The following is a 10,977-nucleotide window of genomic DNA, read 5'->3' as shown; positions in this document are numbered from 1 at the left end:
GTGCCGTATTGTGCGTGATTTCCGAATAATGTCACCGCAGCATTCTGTACCGTGCCAGTGCTCGTCACACCGATGAACGGCAGCAGCGCCGTGTAGAGTAACGGTGGTCTACGATCTCCCGGTGCGACAATTCTGATTCCCGAAACTAACCCCCCCCCAAAAAAAAAACCCAACAAAACAAAACAAAACAAAAGCCGCCGGATTCTAGTCTTGCAGAATTAGTGGCCGACGTACATTCATCCCCCAACGCACCACCAGCCATCCCGCAGTAACGTTGTCCCAGACTGCAATTTACCCATGAAAGGATGGTTTTAATTTACCCTTTAAAATTTCATTCAGCTAACCTTGAGAGAGTGTGTTATCCCAGCTCAACACGTCTCATTAATAATTCACATCGTGTTTGTGACTGCAGCCCGGGAAATCATCTGGCCAATTGCACAATTCACCGGGAAAAAAGTTCGTAATATTTCACATCAAACGTGCAATAAATCTAAATCGGTCCGATCGGATGCCTTCAAGTCTAATCGTAACCGGAAATGCGGTTTTTAATTATGATCAATTAAGAAGTATTGCCACGCGCTGTTGTTTGAATACAATAAAGACAGTTTCCTAATAAGCTTAATGATCTACGAAATCAATACAGAATCGACTGCCCAGTCCTCAATACATCTGTTTAATCAACCTTAAGTCTGATAAAAAAACAGGTTCGTAATTTGTTGAAAACAATATTTACACACTAAAGACACAATTTACAACCAGTACGGAAGCGTTCTTTAGCATCCGCTATCCGATATTCATATAGTCCCCGCCCTGAGGCTCGACTCGGTCAGCAAACACGAGGCGCTGGCAGCGATGTACTTTTCGTCAAAAAGAATGCCAATAAAACACAAACAGGGATTGGCGAATGTGAATTTATGATCAGCACAGGGGCTAGTTAGGAGAGTGCAGGATGATATTGTACATATTATCTTTTTAAGAAAAGGTTCAATTTTTGGCTTGCGAGGACTATCGGTACACGCTCCATTCATCGCAGGCCACCATGACCAGTTATTATTGCCCTTTCAACGTTGTCAGCAATCTATACGCACCTGCGTCTCCCACAGATAGCATCGCCTCGCCGTTTCTGTTCCTACACCGAGTGGTCCGGCAGGCAATTTTTCCCCTCTTTCTTCTCCATCCTCTCATTCCAACTTCCGCCTAATTAATAGCTCGATGTAGCAATTTTTTTTGTAAAATTTAGGAGAAAAAAATTCTGGGCAGATAGTGTTGCATAATAGACGCGAAGATCCGGTTATGGTTGGCAAAGCTGGTTCCAGGAAGAGGTTGCGAATTGGTAAGCCGCTTAGACGGCGCAGAATGGCTTTAGGCTAGAATACTTTCGATGACGGAGAATTAAGCGGGAAAAGATAGATGTTTACTTTTACGATGAAATACCCGCGTCGGTGGCAGCCGGGCCGATAACGTTGGCTCTTATCATGTCTGGCGATGATCCTACCGTTGACAGACAGCTAGGACGGATGACAGCCAAGGCGGTTGTCTGTTAGAGGAGATAAATGCACTAAGTGTGTGACTGATAGTAAGATAACCGAGGCATGCTAACATCACAGGTTGTCGTTTTACGATCAGTCAGAAGAGATCCTCACAAATTTGTTTCTCTCTAGGTGTACACGACAGATCATAATAACATGTATTATTTCAGCAACTATTGGCGGCGAGCAAATTTGAGTTCGTTCCTCAAAGAACGAATACAGCCATCTCCACGTCTTCAAGGAATGTGAATAATGGCACTGGTTTGGACCTTGAGCGTGATTTCTCAGTCTTTGGTTACAACGTGATAATTCCAAATGATAACAAATGATGATGTTAGCTAATACCACAGTTAAGTTGTAACGGCACCACAAACGTCAACATCATCACAAACATTATCATCATCATCATCAACATCGTCGTCGTCATCATCATCATCATCATCATCATCATCAGCATCATCATCATCGTCATTGTCGTCGTCGTCGTCATCATCATCATCACGACCATCATCACCACAATCACCACCACCACCACCACCATGATCATCATCACCATGATCATGATCATGATCATCATCATGATCATCATCATCATCATCATCATCATCATCATCATCATCATCATCATCACCACCACCACCACCACCATCATCATCACCACTACCGTCATCATCATCATCGTTATTACCATCATCGTAATTATAGTCATCATAGTCATGATAATCACCAACATCATCATTAACATCGTCGTCATCATTATTAGCATTGTATTTATCATCATCGTTATTATCACCGTCATCATGATTGTCATAGTCATCATCATGATTATCGTAATTATTATCATCGTCGTCGTCACCATCATCATCATCATCATCATCATCATCATCAACAACAACAACAGCGTCATCAACATTATCAGCATTGTCTTCGAAATCGCTCGACTTGGTTGCTTGAATCAATATCGTAGTCAGAACGATTTTGTCATCAGCATCTTCACTACTCCCTCGCCAATGTCATCGTTATCATCAATTTTAACCGTAAAAAAATGTTACTCCATTGACGCAGTAAAGAGTTTAAGGGGTGTGATTTGAACACCGCGCTATCATGCTTATTATGTCCCACATCACAGATTCCAAAATAAAATCAATTTTGCGATGATCGGGAATCTTCTGCTTGAAAATGCTGGTGTACAGTGCAATGCACACGCTGATAATGGATACGATCACGTGTTGCCACGGTCATCAATTAACCGAAATCAAAAGCACTTATTACATGTGTATTTAATGCATACTTTATGAGTCGATCTTCGAGTACCGATAGTGAAATATTCAAAGTCGTGTGAATGGATGTGCTGTGTGAATGAATTCAAGGTTTTCTTCTCCGTTTGGGTTTTTGGTAAATTTGGTTTCTGTAGAGGTTCTTCGGTCATTCGATTCAAATGGGTTGCAGCGTCTTCCGGGTAAACTCTCCCCCCCCCCCTCAATGTTTCTTCAATTTGTTACCCTGAATTAAATCGGAAATTGTAACTTGAACAGCTGAGAACTTAACTCTTCCCGAATGTTACCGATTAGGAAAAATTATACAAAAAAACCTGTCATTGATGAAATTACGAGACACACCGTACCTCAGTCGTAATTGGCCCGCTGATGACTGGGTTATTAAAAGAGGGTATAGTGGTCTTGCCGACATTTTGCCCAAAGCTATCCGCGTAATTAAAAGTATAGAAACAGCACCGTTATCAGGGTCAGTGGATGAGAAGAATATGCAGATCAAGTGTTTCAGGGCCTGCTAAGAATGATGTCATCTAATAGCAATGTGGACAATTTGGAGAGGGCCAAACCCGAAAGGCCACATATGCGGTATTCAAAATTGAGGACCTTCCTTTTATCATGCCCGGTTTTCCCTCATGACGTGAGGTCTGTTAGGCAGGAACAATGTCTCAGACTTTAGATTATCTGGAGAGAAAAGAAAGACACGATGTCAAAGACACAACATTTCGGATGACCGGGACCGCGTGGGTGAAATGGACGGGTAGAAAATCCCATTAACCCCGAAGGTCAACTCTGGAGCAAAACAAGGGGCCCGGTTAATAAGATTTTCCGAACCACCGCCCTCGATTGACCACGCTGTTGTTAGAAGTGCAGCAAAACACGGGCACGTGGGGGTTCATCGATTGTACATGGAAATAACAAAATACGCCTCTTTTAGAGCCTTTCCTGAATTCAGCTAAAATTAACGAAAAAATCTCTCTGTTATTTGGTCGACCTCGGCTGTCTGGGAGTGGATCTTCCGTGTAGACTTTGCCGCACGTTTTTTTTTTCTAAACGTCGGGAGTTTTTACCGCTCTCCCTTTATCCCTCGATTTTGTAACAGAGATTCGGTTTCCCTGTCTTGTCCCGGGGCTGTTCCTAAGGTGCTGGGGATTTTTGGTGACAGCGAGTCTGGTTTCGTCAACGACTAAGTCGCGCTCAGCTCTGTAGAGGCAAACTCCTGTGGGAAAACAGCTGTTGTCCACGATATGCGAAACAACGACAATAAGTAGACTATTTAGTGGGTTTTTTCGTACCGTCTTGAAAAATGTGATGTAGACATTTGAAAGAGGTGTTCAAGGGCGATATCAGCTCTTCTCAGTGTTTAAGCTGGTCTGAAGTATAAGATATAAGAAAGAGAATAGGGAAAATGGAGGTTTTTTTGTCATAAACTTTTCAAACGTGAATTTCAGTTACGCCCACTTGTATGTTATTGCCCCAGGTGGACAGTACGGTACGTAGAGGTCATCTGGCTGTCTCTATCTTATCTTTTGTCCAGATCGGTGGTCGGTCAGTTCATAATGTCATCCCATCTCTGAGATAACATGATCAGAACGCGAGCTTTGAATTGCAAGTTTAATCGGCGAATTGTGGCGTTCCTGTTCGCTAGGTAGTGCTGGTCGCTTGGTCGCTTTCCACCGCCAAAACTCGTGAATTTCTTGATTCGGCGTTCGATCGCGATGGTTGTATCTTCTCATTCTAGCGCTCTGTTATCGTCGTTTCCCTCTGTAGATAAACTGAAATATTAAACACTTGTTTAAAACCTTGTAGCGTATATGGGTGGCAATATTGCGGGCGGGAAAACGGCACTCTCAGAAACCATAGTGTTAAATCGTCGTTTTCTGAGATTTTCCGGTAATTTCCTCGGGGTTGTAGGCTGGTGAATGTGTACAGTGTTTCTCTAATTCCATCATTTTCATTTTCGATAATCTTGTCTTCACACAGAATTTACAGCATTCCCTGGGCTAACCGGCGGACAGGCGTTACTTGGCTTCCGCTTTGTGCCGACAACAAAGACGACTTAACGCAAGTTGCCGACAGCTGCCAAAGCCGCAGTGCTGAAACCAGGCCTCCGAAGATGCTCTCCGCGCCGCAAATCATACTCGAATCCCTGTTCAAAACCTAGATGTGTTCACGTATGCTTATCGAAAACTGCCCACTTGTTCTGCTCGAAAATGTCGACTTTCCTCATTCGTTTTCGAGTAGAACTTTTAAAAATCAGAGCCAGGTTGCCATTCTCCAGAGGAATACCATTGCGATGCGAGGCTTGAGACTCTCGTGTATGCTGCATCAAGTCCAAGAACTGAACAGAGAAATGTATCGCTTACAGCCCGGCACCAACTCGGCAGTTTCAAAAATAGCTCCATATAAAAAACCATATTTCTATAACGGTTACGAATCAAAAGGGACTTCTACTGAACTGTGACCCCCACCTCATCCCTCAATAAAACATAAAGTCGGTGGAACACGGGAGATGGCATGCAGGGAGGACGTTTCCAAAACACTTTATCGCATAATAACACTGTTCAAGAGCAAACCGCTGGCATTTGTAATTATGTGATTATGTATTTGTCTTACAACAACGGCGACGATGATATTTGACTTATAACAAAGCCATCGATGTTATTACGGTGATTACGAAATTCGTGAATTTTGGGAGTCACTGCAGATGCTGTTAATGAAGTCACGTGAGCCTCGGCATCATCTCTGCCAGCCCGTCATCACCTCTTTGGTCGTGTCGATTGGCACGTCGTCAGTACGCTTTCTCGTCAATGATACTTTGATACATTATACAGCTGTTAACGCCTGTGTACTGCCATGCCCATGTTACAAAACTTCCTTCATTATTTTGCTTCTTCTATTACACAGTAGTAGAAAACACGACTGTCTATAGTTACACCATTACTTCCACTCGTCTGTTGTATTTGGTTCTAACCGTAACTCTACAATACAGAAGCCTTTTTGGCTGCCATGGAGACATGATAGACTAAATTTGATGATGCATGAGATCGTAGGTACTGTAATAAGATAAGGCCGATAATAGTACCCCCGGTAGCGTATAAATGTACGACGGCGGTACACGGGGGTAACGATAGTGTAATGGATATTAAGTACAACATTTAGGCCAAATGTCATAACATCACGATTTTCCTCTTCTGTGAACTAGCCAAGAGCCGCTAGATCCAGGGCTATATAGTAAAACCAATAATATCGACAATGCATACTTTCTGAGCGTGAAAGAGTTGCAAATGATTATGTAGTTTTCGCTTATCGTGATTTAACTTTGATCAGTTTCTCTGATATGAAGTATAACCTTAGTTTCTCTCTTTTTCACCTCACGGCAATAAAACGCCGATTAAAGGTTATGAAAATCGGGCTGTTGGATTTTCAGCAAAACAGTATACCGAGAAGTTAATGGCACAGTTGTATGGCTCACGATAATGTAACGGAAGCCGGGGAGACGATAACGTTGGTGGTGCGTTGTATCCGTTCTGAACCTCAGAAACAACAAGAGTGCAATCAAAAGTCTTCACATGCACGCATTTGGATGCTACGCCTGTGTGCGGTCTGCTTCTACTATGCCAACATGAAAACACAAACAGGTTCAGGTTGACGAGTCATAATTGCAAACGAACAGCGAAAAGAGTACAATTGTAACTTCCGAGATATGTATAATAACTTTGCGATTTTCGCAATATAAATTGTCTTTTGATAAGAAATGCCTATAATCAAAAAACGACATTTCTTGCTGGGTCGAAAAAATGGCCTTTGGAATGAATTGTTTGAGTTTTGGCAACTTATGAGTTAAATGTGGACATTAATGTAAAATAAGACAACAAGGGATAGTCGAGATGAACGAGTTCAGAGAATCACTGCCTGATGACAATCACTACTCGATGTTTGAGATGCTGAGATTCAGAAACAATCACTTTGGTGCGGCGCAGAGGAGATCTAAAAGCGAGTTCTGTGAGCGCCAAAGCGAAAGCAAAAAAAAAGGGACTAGATAGAGTTGAAGTAGGCATTGAGATAGAGAGTGCATTCACGTCTATAATAAGAAAGACGATGTGTGTTTTCTATTGTGAAGCTAGCGTAAATGTAACTGGGCAAAAAAAAATCTAGGGACTCCATATGCTATAGTTTCCCCAAGTGACTCCTATGAGATCCGACTAATATGAAAGGCGTGCCACTGATTAGCTCTCGGAGCGGCGACGGAGATCCATTTGTGCGAGGTCATTCCCGACGGAGGGCAGACACCGCGCTGGGAAGAAAAAAAAGCTGACGTTTTATCGCCACAACCGCCCGGCTCTCGTAGTTCGCGGCGGGTAACTGTGCGGGCGTCGTGTGGCTCCCCGCCAAATCTTGCTTCCGACGAAAAGGCGAACAAAGGACATGGAAATGAAAACATTTTCTGTAATTTCCGGCTCTATTCTCCGTCGAAATTAGGCCGCAAGTCTGCACATGTCGAGGCATTGCATACATATTCCCATCTCTTGAGTTGCTTGTGTGTTGAATTATCTCCTTATCTCTCCTTACTCATAAATTTAGCATACTTTTTATCACCTTTCCGAAACACATAATCCTCATATCAATTATTGTTCCATTTACTCACGTTTAAGAGAAGAGGAATTGATCGTGATCGTAACTGTGGTCTCGATACATTCGCTCTTTCCTCTTCCTGTCATTCGCAGATTAACAACGTAGACAAATAATGAATAATTTAAATTGCACAAACTAAATGTATAATTGTACAATATTAAGTGTGAGTGTTATAATGAGCATTTTACTGCACTGCCTATCTGCCCTTTCTTTACGGCAGTGCACTCCTAAAAAGTGAAAGACTTTTGCTCACACTTTCCTCAAGCAAATTTCCAACCACTCTCTTTACTAAATAAAGAATAAAAATTGGATGGGGGGCTCATCGTGCAAAGTTTGACACTAGAAACACAAATTACCTGTTATTTTCCCTATATTTGAAATTCAAAATGGCCGCCATCCCTATGACTTACGGACAAAAATAAACTTTTCAGTTTTTGAAAAACGAAGACGGTGAAAACTTTTCCTTACTCTCAGACCTTTTAAATTATCCCCACAAGCGGTAGACCAGAAAAGCATTGAAAAATTGAGAGTCCGAAGCTCCGTCCTTAAGGTGCATTTACATAAATGTAACAACTATGTAATGAGACTATGTGATGAAGTTACTTTGGAGTTTATTACCGTTATTCTCATATCATCGACACAATATTTAACATCCGTTCCTCATCCCACTGGCAACGGAGAACCGAGTCCGACTCCAGTCAGATAGAAGATTAAAGGAGTCTAGTGACTAACTAGGACATCGAAGAGACTAGCTATTGTTGAAACCGCAAAAAGTACCCCCCCCCCTCCCTTCCAAAATGCGACAGATCGAAACATTCTGTGATGGCAAGAAGTTTTACATAGTTGGTTCTTTGCAAGATTTAGCCACACATCAGAACTCTAAACCGCTGATCTTACAACTGCCTCTAGATATGTTTTTCAGCCGAAAATTGCTATTTATTTCTCCTAATTATCATCTTGTTTTCTCTTGCATATGGGTGTAAATCAAAGGGACAGAGTTGCTGTCTTGAACTTGGATGTATTTTCGTTATTTCTGTTCTGTTTGTGAAATAGTTTATTGCTCTACTCCTAAAGTCATCTTGAAATACCGTGACCGTGAACTTGCAAACAAAGCGCCAGCTGATGTGTGTGTACTGTCGAAGTTTATTGTTGACAATTGAATGTATTCTACTACTTCAGTTCATCTGTCAATCTTGACATTTAATTTTGAAATAAAGCGTTGTGTAACGGTTACTCTACCCCACAGTGTCTACCCCACAGTCTACCCCACAGAGTAACTTTGTATTTCGTATTTAAGACAGAGAAAGAAGAAAAATGTTGTTTCAAAGAGAAAAAGTACCATAAATAACACAACTATTGTAACTTTAAATCAGTCACACTAATTAGCAACTTAAAAATATAGGAACGGTGGCCGACAAACACGTCTAAAAGAGCAGGCGACGAAACGAATAGCACAATTTACTAGGCGTAAACTTAATCAAAATCTCGGTGCACACTCATGTATTGCTCGGATTCAACATTATTTGCCATTGTTTTGGATTTTAAGATATGGTGATAATTTTTCCTGGTTCTCGTGAAGAGTGCAAATAGCAACCTTTGAACTCAGGTCGATTCTTGACGGCCGTATAAGAAGTCGCCCCTGACTGCCGAGACTGTTCGGTAGGCTTACTCGCACGGACTGACGCGGGTCGGGGACGACGGAGTCCAAAAGACATGATTTGGGGACGACGGAGCGCAAAAAAATCTGCCAATATCCTGAATAACGTTATCAAGAGGGCTTAGAGTTCCTTTAACACCCCCGTCCCCGGAAATCACTTTAATCACGGACTTTTCTCGGAAGAAGCACATCAAATACAACTTTTGGAGGGGTTTGGAAATACAGTTAGTTTTAGGATAAGCATACTTAAAAGTGCTGTATAATCCTACCTAAGATAAAAAATTGAGAGCACATAAAGAGTATATAAAGTGGCATTAATTAAGTCAAGTGTGTAAACGTATCATCATAATTGCAAAATTTGGAGGTCAATGACTTCTGTCGGTACCATTATCTGTCACGGGACATTTCATTTCGTCGATGTCATAAGTCTTACTTATTGCAGTCTGAGAAGCAGTGACAGAATACGCGAGCTCGGTTAAGTAGGCGTATAACTACAACAAATTTGTAAATTCTAGTGAATATTAAAATCGCTCGAGTGAAAAAGTGTTGATATAAACACACATTTTTTGGCGACTAGACTGGGCTTTTTATTAAAAAAAAACTTGCCATAACAATGCGCGCACCTGTAGATATGTTACATGAGTTCCTTATACGCATTAGTTTTTCATGCATAAATACTACATATTCCATACTTGAATGTCAACATCGAGATCTGGAAAGGAGAGATCTCTGTTCCGTTCCATGCAACCGGGTTGCACTGATTTTGACCTCAAGCCATGCTGAACTTCTTCATGAACCGACAAACATCCTGTAGTCCCCCGTGCTTGCCCCGGACTTCTGCAAGATTAAAACTCCAACTACGCACCTGCTTCGTGCTGTCGCCTTGGGAACACTGCACTGTGTACTGTGATCCCACTCCGGTTGGAGGCAGGTGTTGGAGAGAAAACGACACAGTTGAAGTGCGCCCCCAACGCTTTCGTTTTCTCCATCCGCACGTTCCGAATCAGACTGTTTCAGGTGCAGACTCGACTTTGTGAGCAGCCGAGCCATCTAAACAGCCGATTGAACATTTTATCGATAGAGTATTTGAAAAAGAATCTATTCGACAAATTATTTTTTGTTTTGGCAAGCAGTCAGTACGGAAGAATTTATACCTTAGAGCGGCAGCACCAACTGTTGAACACCATGAAATGTCGGTCAGTCACAGCATGAGAAATCTATCGACTCCAGCAAGTCAAAATTTCTTGTGTCAAAATACACAAGCCAGTTTATATTAAGAAAGCTGATTCATTGTAAAGTTTACACTACTTAATTTAATTAGATTTTTACTGTCTTTTACCCTCTTTAAATGCGGAAATGGGGGGGGGGGGCACTCGGCTCTGACTTTGGTAAAGGTTTATCAAAAATGCCAAAAAGTTTACCGCAGTTAAACACTAAAACGCACAAACTACATTATTGCTTGAAATGGTATATTGGGTCAAAGTGTACATCTTTTCACTGACTGTTGACGTCAAAACTCTTCATAGTTTCTATAAAATGATGTTTCTAAAGTGACAGTGACATGCCTGCGTCAAAACGGGCTAAAAGTCTCAGTCCACGTTAAATAAAAAAATCATTGGTCAAGTCTACACATGGCACAAAGGGGAGATAACCGCGGTACAAATTTGTATATATTATCAACAGGGGTGCAGCTGGGCTTAAGATTCTTCTCCAACGCATCTGGACTACCACTGGGTTATACTCAATTTCGCATCTTTGACGTGTCACAAACACCGTGCAGTTCAAGCTCGCTGCCTATAAAATATTACGCATTTAGATGAGTCTAACTACCTGTTCGCTTCCCTAAACATACGATGGTATATTAAAATTTAACCAAAATTTTTCA

This window comes from Ptychodera flava, chromosome 14 (genome assembly GCF_041260155.1).
Source record: "Ptychodera flava strain L36383 chromosome 14, AS_Pfla_20210202, whole genome shotgun sequence".
Classification (NCBI taxonomy): domain Eukaryota; kingdom Metazoa; phylum Hemichordata; class Enteropneusta; family Ptychoderidae; genus Ptychodera; species Ptychodera flava.
Note: the sequence above shows the minus strand (reverse complement) of the source record.